Source organism: Callithrix jacchus, chromosome 15, assembly GCF_049354715.1.
Source record: "Callithrix jacchus isolate 240 chromosome 15, calJac240_pri, whole genome shotgun sequence".
Classification (NCBI taxonomy): domain Eukaryota; kingdom Metazoa; phylum Chordata; class Mammalia; order Primates; family Cebidae; genus Callithrix; species Callithrix jacchus.
In genome coordinates, this window is record NC_133516.1 from 11,829,989 (window position 1) to 11,843,849 (window position 13,861).

Consider the following 13,861-nt stretch of genomic DNA (forward strand, 5'->3'; position numbering starts at 1 on the left):
AGTAAAAGCTTGATCAGAATGGCCGTTGTGATGCATGAGCTTCACCTAGACAGGCCATTGGGAGGCAGTAGCTGGGCCTGCAGATGCTGCCGAGGCAGAAGCTTGGCCTGGGGGCACTGTGGTGAGGCATACGCTTGGCCTGGGGTGTCTGCTGTGAGGCAGAGTTTAAGCCTATTGGGGCCGACTGGAAGCAGGAGTTGGACCTGGAATGGCAGATTTGAGAAATCTCTCAGTCCGGAGAGGCCACAGAGATACAGGAACTGGGCCTCAAGGGGCCGCCGAAAGGCATGAGCTGTACCTAAAGAGTCCAGTGTGAGACAGAAGCTGTGCCTGAAGACGGTGACTAGAAGACGTTTTGGCCTGGACAGCCTGTCAGGGGACAGATGCTGGGTCTGGAGAGGCCACTGTGACCTGGTCCTAATGAGGTTAGAGTGAGGCAACACCTGGGCTTCTCAAGGCTACCAGGAGGCAAGCAGAAACCTGTTCAAGGAATACCTGTGAGGCAAAAGCTAGGCCTGCAGAGGCCACTGGGAGGAAAGAGCTGGGTCTGTCCAGGTCGTCGGAAGGCTCAAAGTGGGCCTGTAGAGCTTGACTTGAGGCAGTTGGATCACGAGGTCAGAAGATCGAGACCATCCTGGTCAACATGGTGAAACCCCATCTCTACTAAAAATACAAAAAAGAACTGATGTCAGAGAAGTAAGAACATGACAGTGTGTGTTGAAGTACCTGTAAAACATTGTTTCTTTGCCTTTGTAAAATATGTGTCTACTAAAAGTTCTTGCTTTCAAAAGAATATGTGGGAATAAATCATTAGAATGTATTCTTCTGTTTTTTACTTTTATCTTCCTGCCACAGGCTTACTCTAGAAAATTTGATTTTCTTAGAAAATTGAACAAGTGCTCGTTGTGGTGGATCATGCCTCTAGGATGGGAGGCAGGGATGGAAAAGTCACTAGAGGCCAGGAGTTTGACACCAGCCTGACCAACAAAGTGAGATCCAATGTGTATGAAAACATTTAAAAATTAACCAGGTGTCATCATGTATAGCTACTAAGGAGGCTGAGGCAGGAGGATCCTTAGCTCAGGAGTGCAAGCCTGCAGTGACCTGTGATTGCACCACTGCACTCCAGCCTAGGTGACAGAGTGAGACCCCATATCCTAAAACAAAAAAGAAAAAAATATAGATCACGTAGCAAGTTGTATGTGGCTTACTCTGTATATTTCTAAACTGGAAGTTCTCAGAGTAATGCTGCTAAATCTTTTGGGGTCTAGCATCCCGTTACATTTTTTAACTTTATGTAAGATTTCTAAGACTTTTTCTTTACATAAATAATTACATTAAAGTTAAAAATAAAACAAACTTTTAAAACTATTATTTATTACATATTAATAATAAAAACGTTACATGGTATTATAACTAATACAAAACAAACATTTTAAAATATTTTATTCATTACCTATTAATAATAAAACTGGTTGGGCGAGATGGCTCATGCCTATAACCCCAGCACTTTGGGAGGCCGAGGTGGGTGGATCACCTGAGGTCAAGAGTTTGAGACTAGCCCTCCAACATGCTGAAACCCTGTCTCTACTAAAAAATACAAAATTAGCCAGGTGTGGTGGCAGGCACCTGTAATCCCAGCTACTTGAGAGACTGAGCCAGGAGAACTGCTTACACCCAGAAGGCAGAGTTTGCAGTGAGTGAAGATCATGCCATTGCACTCTAGCCTAGGTAACAAGAGCAAAACTCCATCTTAAACAATAATAAAATTATTAAGTAGTAATATAAGTAATCCTTTTTTTTCTCTGAGACAGAGTCTCGCTCTTTCCCGAAGGCTGGAATGAAACATGTAATCTCGGTTCAGTGCAATCTCTGCCCCACCTCCCGGTTCAAAGGATTCTCCTGTCTCAGCCTCTGAAGTAGCTTGGATTACAGGCACCTGCCACCATGCCTGGCTAATCTTTGTTTTTTTGTCTTTTCTTTCTTTTTTTTTTTTTTTTTGACGGAGTTTTGCTCTTGTTACCCAGGCTGGAGTGCAATGGCGCCTTCTCGGCTCACCGCAACCTCGCCTCCTGGGTTCAGGCAGTTCTGCCTCAGCCTCCTGAGCAACTGGGATTACAGGCACGTGCCACCATACCCAGCTAATTTTTTGTATTTTTAGTAGAGACAGGGTTTCACCTTGTTGACCAGGATGGTCACGATCTTTTGACCTTGTGATCCATCCGCCTCGGCCTCCCAAAGTAATCTTTGTTTTTTAGTAGACATACGGTTTTGCCATGTTGGCAAAGCTGCTCTTGAACTCCTGACTTCACGTGATCCACCCACCTCATTCTCCCAAAGTGTTGGGAATGCAGGCCTAAGTCACTGCACCCGGACCGATTAACATATTTTTTAAAACACTGATTAGTCAGGCAACAACACTGGGAAGGGGTCTCCTCATTCCCAGTGATAAAAACCCCACTGCATGGCTCCAGGGTTGCAAGGGCTGCAGAGCCAAAAGGCTCTGATTTGAGATTTCATCACTTTATTTGTATTGTGAGACAAGGTCCCGCTTTGCCACCCAGGCTGGAGTGCCGTTGTGCACTTATAGATCACTGCAGCCTCAGTGTCCTGGGCTCAAGCCATCTTCCTGCCTCTGCTCCCCAGTGCTGGTACTACAGTTGAGTGCCACCATACCTGGCTAATTTTTAATTTTTTTTGTAGAGTGAGGAGTCTTGCTATGTTGCCCAAGCTGGCCTCAAACTCCTGACCTCAAGACATCTGCCCACCTCAGCCTCCTGAGTAGCTGAGACTACAAGTACACATCACCATGCCTAGCTACATTTATTTTATTAAATTTTGAAAAATATTTTTGTAGCGAGGAGGTCTTGCTACGTTGCCCAGGCTGGTCTTGAACTTCTGTCCTGAAAAGATACTCCCATCTCTGCTTCCCAAACATCTGGGACTACAGGCATGAGCCACTGCATTGAGCCTGAAGAGATTTCTTTAATCTAGCATCCCACATTTGGTAACACTGGGAAAGGCAGTAGAGTTTTTAAAAATTACTTAATAATTCAATAAGAATCAAACTCAACCTCGACCCCTGCCTTCTCTCACACCCCACATCCAGTCTGTCAGGAAATCCTGTTCACTGTCTTCACCGTGTACTGAAGATCCCCACCCAGCAACTCCCTGGACTCTTCCCCTACTCTCCTCTGACCATCTCTCACCAACACCATGACCCTGGTCAGGACCACTATCATCTTCCACCTGGATGTTACCACAGTTTGACCCCCATGCTTCCATCCAAATCTTCCCACAGTCTTTCTCAACTCAGCAGCCAGAGAATGCTTTTATATCAGGAGACAGATCATGTCACCTCTCTGCTCAGAACCCTCCCACAGTTCCCATCTCATAGTAAAAGCCAAAGCCCCAGGAATAACCTCCCAGGGCTTACACCAGCTATACTGATCCCCACACAGCAACTCCATGGCCTCCTCCGCTAATCCTCTCCCCGTCTCCTGCTCCACTGGCCTCCTTCCAGAGCCTCAGACTCTTTATTCTGTTGTTTCTGCCCACAATGCTCCTCCTTCAGCACCTCGGCCAGCTCCTTCCCCTCCAAGTCTTTGCTCAATTTTCACTTAGGAGGCCACCCCTGACCTTTCTATTCAACATTGCAATCTGTCCCCATTCCCGTTTTTTTTTTTTTTTTTTTAAAAAAAACAAGATCTCACTCTATCACCAAGGCTGGAGCGGAGTGGTGCAATCACAGCTCGCTGCAACCTCAAATTCCTAGGCTCAACTGATCCTCCCACCTCAAGACTCCCTAGTAGCTGGAACGACAGGTGCATGCCATCGTGCCTGGCTAATTTGTTTTATTTTGAAATGGAGTTTCACTCTTCTTGCCCAAGCTGGAGTGCAATGGTGCAATCCCAGCTCACTGCAACCTCCGCCTCCCAGGTTCAAGTGGTTCCTCAGCCTCAGCCTCCCAAGTAGCTGGGATCACAGGTGTGTGCCACTATGCCTGGCTAATTTTTGTATTTTTAGTAGAGATGGGGGTTTGTCATGTTGGCCAGGCTGGTCTCAAACTCCTGACCTCAGGTGATCCTTGGCCTCCCAAAGTGTTAGGATTACAGGAGTGAGCCACCACACCCGGTCCTTTTAATGTTTTGTAGAGACAGGGTCTCACTATGTTGCCCAGGCTGACCTTGGACTCCTGGCCTCAAGTGATCCTCCTGCCGGGATTCCTAAAGTGCTGGGATTACCAACATCAGCCACGATGCTTGGCGTCATGTTTATTTCCTCTTGCTGCTGCCACAAACTACCCTACAATAGTCCCTTAAAATACCACAAATCTACCAACTTACACTTCTGGGAATCAGAAGCCCAAATTAGGTCTATTAAGGCTAAAGTTAAGGTGTCAGCAGGGCTGCATTCCTTCTGGAGGCTCTAAAGTGTTCCCTTGGCTTTTCCAGCTTCTAGAAGCCACCCCCATTCCTTGGATCGTGGCCCTTAACTCCATCTTCAAAGCCAGAAGTGAAACATCTGCAAATCTGCCTCTCTAACTCTGCTTCCACCTACACATCTCCTGCTCCAATTCTCACTCTTCTAACCTCTTTCTTTTATAAGGATCTTTCTGACTGCTGGGCATGGTGGATCCCACCCATTACCCCAACACTTTGGGAAGTCAAGGCAGGAGGAACATTTAAGGCCTGGAGTTTGAAACTAGCCTGAAAAACAGAGTGAGATCCCACCTCTAGGAAAGCATAAAAATCATTATCAGCCCGACATGGTGGTGTGCGCCTGCAGTCCCAGCTACTTGAGAGGCTGATGTGAAATAATGGCTTTAGTCCAGGAGTTTCAGATCAGCCTGGGCAACATGACTAAATCTAATCTTTACAAAAATGAGCTGGGCATGGGTGACATGCATGTGTAGTCCCAGCTACTCTGAAGTCTGAGGTGGGAAGATCACTTGAGCTCAGGAGGTCAAAGCTATCATGAGCTATGATCATATTACTGTGCTCCTGCCAGGATGACACAGGGAGATTCTGTCTCAAAAAAAAAGAAAATAAATAATTTCTTCTCTGTCCCTGGTTCCTTTCCCTTTATTATTGAATGCTAATAAAGACCTCAGTGGTAGAGGTGATAGGAGCATCTTTAGTTTTAATATTTGCTCTTGATCCCAGCTTTCTAACACAAGAGACTCTAAGAACTTTGGGATCTCCAGCATGCTAAGAATGCATTTGGGGATGTGGTTGAGATGACTGGGTGGGTGCACACTCCTGGATTTCTTCAGGAGGAAGGCTGATTGCCAGAGAAAGCAACCACATGATTAGAGGCTTAGAACTTTTAGCCTCACCTGCCGAACTCCAGGAGGTGAGAGTGGCTGAAGATTGACTTAATTATCAATGGCCAAAGATTTTATCCATCATGCTTGCATAATCGAGCCTCTGTAAACACCCTGAACAACAGGGTTTGCAGAGCTTCTGGTTGAATACAGGTGGTGCTGGGAGGGCGGCATGTTGAATAGAGGGCATGGAAGCTCTGTGCACCTCCCACTTACCTTCCCCTGGGCATCCATCTTTCATTTCTTTCTCCCTTTCCTTCCTTTCGTTCTCCTCTTTTTTTTTTTTAAAGACAGGGTCTGGCTCTTTTGTCCAGGCTAGAGTGCAGTGGCACAATTTCAGCTCACCACAACCTACGATTCCCCAGTCCCCAGCTCAATGCATCCTCACCTCAGCTTCCCTAGTAGCTGGAACAACACGTGCACACCACCACACCTAGTTATTTATTTATATTCATTTATTTTTTGAGAAAAAATCTTGCTCAGCAGCCCAGGCTGGAGTGCGGTAGCGTGATCTCAGCTCACTGCGACCACTGCATACTGGGTTCAAGTGATTCTCCTGCCTCAGCCTCCTCAGTAGCTGGGATTGCAGGTACATATCAACATGCCCAGCTAATTTTTGTATTTTATAGACAGAGGGTTTCACCATGTTTCCCAGGCTGAACTCAAACTCCTGCATTTAAGCGATCCTCCCAACTCAACCTCCCGAAGCGCTGGGATCACAGGCATGAGCCACTGCATCCAGCATGCACATCTCTTTCACTGGCTGTTTCTGAGACATATCCTTTACAGTGAACCAGGAATAGAAAATGAACTCACCAGATGTGGTGGCTCACATCTGTAATCCCAGCACTTTAAGTGACTAAGGTGGGAAGATCACTTGGGCCCAGGAATTTGTGGCCAGCCTGGGCAACAAAACAAGATCCCATCGCTAAAAAAAAAATAAAAGAAATTAGCCAGATGTGGTGGTGCAGGCATGTCGTCTCAGCTACTAGGAAGGGAGGAGGACCACTTGGGCCCAGGCAGTTGAGGCTGCAGTGAGCTATGACTGCAACACTGCACACCAGCCTGGGCAAAAAAATGAGACCCTGTCTCAGAAAAAAAAATAATAAACTATTTTTCTGAGTTCTATAAGCTGTTCCAGCACATGATTAAATCAAAGAAGGGGGTCATGAGAACCTCTGATTTGTAATAGGTTGGTCAAAAGTACAGGCCAAAACCTAATATTTGCAATTGGCATCTAAAGTGAGGGTAGTCTCACGGGACTAAACGCCTAACCTGCAGGGTCTGCGCCAGCTCCAGGTAGTGTCAGAAGAACATTGTGGGATACCCAGTTAATATCCAGAACACTGGAGAATTTGGTGTATAAGCTCCACACACACAGTCAGTCAAAGTGTGTGATGAGAGAAACATGGGCTTTTCTTTCACCTACCTGCCTAACTGCATAGGAGAAGCAATACATGGTGCTCATAAACAGAGCAAGCATTAAAGTCAAACCAGTCCCTACATCTGACTCAGCTCAATATCCATGTGAGCTTGGGCAAATCACTCATTATCCCTAAGTCTTTATCACCTCATTCAGAAAATGGGGATAACTGGTACCTGCCTGGAATTTTGTGAGAATTCACGAAATATTATGCTTGATGTTACTGTGATCATCACACCTATTCCAAACTATCTGACAGAAACAGAGATGGATGATAACATCACCAGATTAGAAACTGTAGTGAGGTCTCTCAGGCAAAATTCCATACAAGCCAATTACTGTCTCTCCAAAGCATTCCTGCCACACTTAATTCCCTATTCCCTGAACCAAATGTGCCATCTTAATTGTCCAGGTCTTTAAACTGCTGGTTTCCCTGACCATTCCCCATCCCTCCACATCCCCCTTCGCTCCCTACTCTCACACAACTCTTCCTCATCTTTCAAAAGCCAGCTTCACTGTCACCTTATCTGGAAGCTTCTCCCACTCTCCAGAAAAGCTTCCCATTGCACTTGACGCATGCACTATTGTTTGATCATTGTTGAGTTATTGTCCGAGTCTTTTTGTACCTGAATAACATGATGCCAAGTCTCCTCCTGAACTCTGATGTCTTTCCTGGTAGATCCAGCCGGAAGTGACAAACAGATATTCTTTAAAAATAAAAGAAAGAATCAGGAAATCCCATAAAAGTTTTAAAAGATATGTGAAAAGCAAACAAAATTCAAGAGCTTCTAGGAAAAACGTAAGAGGGAAAGTGTTACTGGGAAATATGCTAAAGGGTTTATTTTTATTCTATTTTACTTTTTTGAGAAAGAATCTTGCTCTATCCCCTAGGCTGGACCGCAGTGGTACAATCACAGCTCATTGCAGCCTCAACCTCCAGGACTTCAGCAATCTTCCAACCTGATTTTTATTTTATTGAAGAAACACATTCTTACTGTTACCAAAGCTGGAATGCAGTTGTGTGATCATAGCTTACTGCAGCCTCGACCTCCTAGGCTCAAGTGATCCTCCAGTCTCAGACTCCCCAGTAGCTGGGATTACAGCTGTAAACTGCAATGTCCAGCTCACGTTATCTTTAATTTTTATTAGAGACAATGTGCTGCTATGTCGACGAGGCTGGTGGTAATCCTTTTCCCTCAAGCAGTTCTCCCACCTCAGCCTTCCAAAGTGCTGGGATGACAGGTGTGAGCTGCCACACCTGCTGAGGAGGTTAATTTTTCATGACATAAAGAGCTCAAAGCAAATATTAGAAGGAGCCTAAATGGCTATTTGTGATATATCCATATACTAAAACATTATGCAACCATGAAAAGGATTCAGATACATCAATAGAAATTGACACAGATGTCCACAAAACATGAAAATGAGAAGCGATATTCAATCAGCCCATATGTATTTGAACAATACGGCCAATTATTTCCTGAGACAAGATTATGGGTCTAAAGAGTAAAGGAAAATTTCCACTTCTTCATTTAAAAGTATTTACTATTTTTATAATTTAATAAAAGATTAAATATACAGATCATCTAATTAGTAAAAGACATGTTAACTCTACAAATAAACAGAAAAGACATGGACAGCCCAACCTTGGTGGCTGATGCTTATAATAGCAGGACTTTGGGAGGGGGCGGTGGGAGAACTGCTTGAGGCCAGGAATTCCAGACCAGACTGGGAAACATAGCAAGACCTTGTTTCTATTAAAAATCAAAAAAATTAGCCAGACATGGTGGCATGGGCCTACAGTCCCAGTTACTGAGGTGGAAGGATCACCTGAGTCCAGGAGGTCAAGGCTGCAGTGAGTCGAGACTGTACCACCATACTCAAGCCTGGGCTACAGAGTGAGACTTGGTCTCCCAAAAAAGGAGGGGGAGCAAAAAAGAAAGCTAGCTGGGCACGCTCTAATCCCAGCGTTTTGGGAGGCTGAGTCAGTTGGATCACGAGGTACAAAGTTCGAGACCAGCCTGACAAACATGGAGAAACCCTGTCTCTATTGAAAATACTTAGCCAGTTATGGTGGCACATGCCTGTAATTCCAGCTATTCTGCAGACTGAGGCAAGAAAATGGCTTGAATCCCAGAGAAGGAGGTTGCAGTCAGCAGAGATTGTGCCGTTGCACTCCAGCCTAGGCAACAAGAGTGAAACTTCATCTGAAAAAGAAAGAAAGAGAGAAAAAGAAAGCTAATAAAGTAATATAAGGAAATATATATTCAAATGTAACAAAAATAAAGTATTAATGATATCTTTTATTTACTAAAAATGATCAAACAAAAAATAACTTGTTATTGTACCCTGTGCCAGCAAAGGTGCAGTGAAATGGGCATTTTCTTTTACTATCAGTGATGTTTAAATTGTATACAAGCCTTCCACCAGGGTAAAGCTTGGAAATTTTTAAAAAAGAATACAGTGACTCACTGTACTGCCTCCTCCAACTCCTGGCCTCAAGCGATCCTCCCACCTCAGCCTCCCAAAGTGCTGGAATTATAGGCCGACAGCCACCATGCCTGAAAGCTCGGCAGTTTACACCAAGTATAACAAGAATGCTAATGTCCTGTGACTCACAGTCATCTCATTTCTGGCTGGAAATATCATCTTCGGATACAATTCAACCTGAACAAAAGGTCATATGCACAAACACAGTAAATCTAAGAGTAATATTTTTCCGTTTTAAAAACATACGTAACACTTCACAAATCTGCACGTCATTCTTGCAGAGGCCATGCCAATCTCTCTATTATTCCGGCTTTAGGATATGTGCTACTGAAGCAAGCATGAGTAATTTCAGATAGAGCGGTTAAGCGAAATCAGGAAGAGTTATGGGGAATTTAAAAATCTATGGTACTTATAGGTACCTAGTAACAGCTCAGTAAATATTAGCTGCTACTTTTATTATTTTTATGGAAATTCCACTCAATTAAAAATGGTCATTAAAAATTTACCACTGTCTTGGAACATCATGTATTTAACAGCATAACTGTAAAAACAGATAGAGGCTGGGTGCGGTGGCTCACACTTGTAATCTCAGCACTTTGGGAGGCCAAGGCAGGTGGATCACCTAAGGTCAGGGGTTCAAGACTAGCCTGACCTAACATGGAGAAACCCCATCTCTACTAAAAAATACAAAATTAGGTGCGGTGGTGCCTGTAACCCTAGCTACTCTGGAAGCTGAGGCAGGAGAATCACTTGAACCTGGGAGGTGGAGGTTGTGGTGAGCTGAGAGTGTACCATTGCTCTCCAGCCTGGGAGAAAGTGCAAAACTCCACCTTGAAAAAAAAAAAAAGGCCCAGCACAGTGACTCACAGCTGTAATCCCAGCACTTTGGGAGGTTGAGGCCAGGTAGATCACCTGAAGTCAGGAGCTCAAGACCAGTCTGGCCAACATAATAAAACCCTGTCTCTACAAAAATACAAAAATTAGCTCAGCATGATAGCAGGTACCTGTAATCTTAGCCTACTCTTAACCCTGGGAGGTGGAGGTTGCAGTGAGCTGAGATTGTGCCATTGCACTCCAGCCTAGGCAACAGAAAGACTGTCTCAAAAACAAAAGTAAACAAAACAGATACAATTTGTCCCTTGGTATATGGGGAGATTGGTTCCAGCTCCCCAATATCCACGTAGACCAAAATCCATGCAAGCATCTGTAGTCCCAGCTACTTGTGAGGCTGAGGAAGGACTGCTTTAGTCCAGGAGGTTGAGGCTGCAGTGAGCCATAACTGCACCACTGCACTCCAGTCTGGGCACCAGAGTGAGAGAAGGTTGACTTTTAAATATAATTTTTCAGTTCACTTGAGAATTGGGTCACAACTGTGGCATATGAAAATTCTTCAGAGAATAATTATCTAATCAAATTAATGCTAGAATTGGGAACAGAAAATGTTTTCTTGACTCTTTATTCCTTCACTTGCTGCTACATCAACTATTGCCAGCGGGCTCTTACCAACCAGAAGTGTTATCTCAGAGCTACTCACAATGAAATGTGATGTCTAGGGCTCAGGTGTGTTCAGGTCTCCACGCCTTGGCTATGGGTGAGTGGGACTTATATGTCCATCCATTTTCTATACTCCAGCTCTGGAAAAGTTGGGTTTATCCATCTTGATAAGATGCACTTTAAATTTAACTCGGCAAGAACCACAAATGGAAGAAAGGTTATGAAACCACAGGATAGTACTTGTTCTCAAGGGACTCTTCAGCTTAGGTGCTTCTGTAATAAAGGAATGACATTGTCAAAAACTCATCACAGGTCGGGTGAGGTGCCGCGTATCTATAATCCCAGCCCACTGGAAGACTAAGATAGAAGGATCTCGTGAGGCCAAGAGTTGAAGACCGGCCTTGGCAACACAGTGAAACCTCAACTCTAGAAAAAAAAGGAAAAAAAAAAAAAACATTAGAAAATGAGCTGGGTATGGCAGCACATTCCTATAGTCCTAGCTACCCTGGAGGCTTAAGTGGGAGGATAGTTGAACCCAGGAAGTGGAAGCTGCTGTGAGCAATGATCTCACCACTACACTCCAGCCTGGGTAACAGAGTGAGACCGTGTCTACACACACACACCCCTCAGTCTGTCCAGCCTTGACTAATGTAAAGGGTCTTCCGGTTACAGAAGAGGTGTGCTCTTTTGTAGGACAGGAAGGGACCAGCAAGCGTGTTCACAACCTTTCCTCGTCCTCTGCTTAGTTTCCCAAGAACCTTCAAGGGAGTCCCGAGGGAAAGGACATAAATATTCTGGTTACCAGAGGAGAAATATGCCTCCTTTGTCAATTAACAAATGGAACACCTGCCATGAAAACCAGGAAATTCTGCTAAGATGAACCACTCCCTACGACACTGACCTCTGCAGGAAAAATGAGAAACCGGAGTTTGTGGACCAATAATATTGAAGGTCACATTCCAGATTGTGGACATCTAACCAAAGTACAGCCTTTCCACAAGGCTGGCTGTCTCCATAGGGCACTGCCGTATCTCTGGCTCTCATTTCCCTGAGAGATGCTCTATTCCAGCTTTCTCTTGCATTTTGTATTCTGTAGTTCCTGGGGTAAGACCTCACAACATAGCAAACTGCTGACTCCATGCTGACCTACAGATCTGACTTCAGATTCTAGCAGGACTCTTTCAGTTTAAGAAATTGAAGAGGAGAAAAAATGGACCCAGCCTGGCACTGGCCAGCTTAGCAGTCCGAAGATAGAAGCTGCTCAAAATGACTACAGTGCTTCTGACTTTCTGAGTCTGCCCTTGCTCCTAGGGCTCTTTGGATGACATTTATTTCTCCTTGTTGAAGAAATGGTTTGCTAGAATATAAAAAACTTAAGAAAAAAAATTAAAATACAATTTTCTCCTAAAGAGCACTCAAAAGTATACTCCCACCAGTGCTGGATCTATTTCTCTCTCTCTTTTTTTTTCTGAGATAGGATCTCACTCTGTTACCAAGACTGGAGCACAGTGGTGAGATCCCAGCTCACTGCAGATTTCAACTCCTGGGCTCAAGCAATCCTCCCACTTCGGCCTAACCAAGTAACTGAAATTACAGGTGTATGCCCCATGCCTAATTTGTTAAATTTTTTGTAGAGAAGGCCACTATGTGGCCTAGGCTGGTCTTGAACTCCTAGATCAAACTAATCCTCCTGCCTTGGCCCCCCAAAGTGCTGGAAGTATAGGCTTTAGCCACCACACCCAGTCTATTTACTTTCATATATATATATATATACACACACACACATACACATATGTACACACACATATATATACACACACACATATATATATATACACACATATATACGCACACACACACACATATATATACATATATAAAATCTTATATATTAAATGTTCCTCCTTAAATCACCTCCTACCCACCCATCTGCAGAGAGAGGAAACACAGGTTTCAGCATATCAGGTAACCTACATGAAGAAAGGAGGCTGGAGTAATGACAGAGCCCAGGAGGAACTGTAGCAAATGGCAAGGTATTCACTTCAAAGGTTTTTCAACATTGTGATGGTCAAACCAAACACAGAAACAGGAAGCCCAGTTCAGTCACCAGCAGCCAACATGGGATATTTGATCTACATGCTACAGGGCAAACTGTTTAGGATGAATGACCTTGTCTCCACTACCCCATTCTTCAAGTCCCTCCTGCCCAGTAGTCCCTACACTCTGCTGACATGACCCACATTCACAGGACTCTCCTGACACCTTTGCTTGTTTAGTCCTTTTTCCCCAATGACTATTTTCTTTTTTGGATACAAAGTTCACTTCTGTCACACAGGCTCAAAGTAAAGTGAGGTGATTATGACTCACTGCAGATTCCATCTCCTGGGCTCAAGCGATCTTGCCTCCCAAGTAGCTGGGATTACAAGCATGGACCACCATACCTAGCTACGTTTGTTATGATGATGATGATTATTTTGAGATGGAGTCTCACTCTATCATCCAGGCTGGAGTGCAGTAGCACAATGTAGACTTACTGCAACCTCCACCTCCTGGGTTCAAGTAATTCTCCTGCCTCGGCCTCCTGAGTAGCTGGGATTACAGGCATGCACCAGCAAGGACAGCTAATTTTTGTGTTTTAGTAGAGATGGGGTTTCACCATGTTGGCCAGGATGGTCTCAATCCCTTGACCTTGTGATCCACCTGCCTCGGCTTCCCAATGTGCTGGGATTACAGGCATGAGCTGCTATGCCTGGCCAACCTTTTCTATTTATAAACTACTGAGCCTCATCTGTATGCTTATAACAATGCAAAATAGACTAATATAGCAATCGTATGCCAACACTTACCAGACTGTGAGGAGCACAATGACAGAAGTACAGAGTGAGACTGAAATGCTCCCAAGGGGCTTCTTGTCGCATCATAGAGAATGGGGTGAGACACCTCGGCTGAGGCTAAAGATGAGCAAAGACGAGAGTCAAAGAGTGATGATGAGGGTAAAGGAAGGTTTCCCGAAGGACACCAGTAAAGTCCCCCAAAGAAACTGACATTCCATGTAGCTGGAGGGTAGGGATATGGGGAGGGTGGTGCAGGATAAAACTGGAAAGGTAAGCCGAGGCCAGCTCTTACCA

At 44.5% G+C, this 13,861-nt stretch overlaps 1 protein-coding gene and 1 pseudogene across 41 annotated transcripts in view; both read right to left on the minus strand.

Moving 5' to 3' along the window:
* LOC144576556 (uncharacterized) overlaps positions 1-13,861 on the minus strand; it is a 537,019-nt gene that overhangs the window by 410,910 nt on the left and 112,248 nt on the right. For 34 of the 41 annotated variants that reach the window (XR_013527075.1, XR_013527049.1, XR_013527037.1 and 31 more), the window contains one exon: positions 13,580-13,684. The gene's annotated coding sequence lies outside the window, so the exon portion shown is untranslated. Of the gene's footprint in view, positions 1-495; positions 664-7,375; positions 7,457-8,833; positions 8,957-10,773; positions 11,007-13,579; positions 13,685-13,861 lie in introns of all 41 variants that reach the window. The other 7 variants (XR_013527076.1, XR_013527079.1, XR_013527077.1 and 4 more) reach the window with 2 other exon arrangements.
* On the minus strand, positions 9,478-9,575 carry LOC144579651 (U6 spliceosomal RNA; annotated as a pseudogene).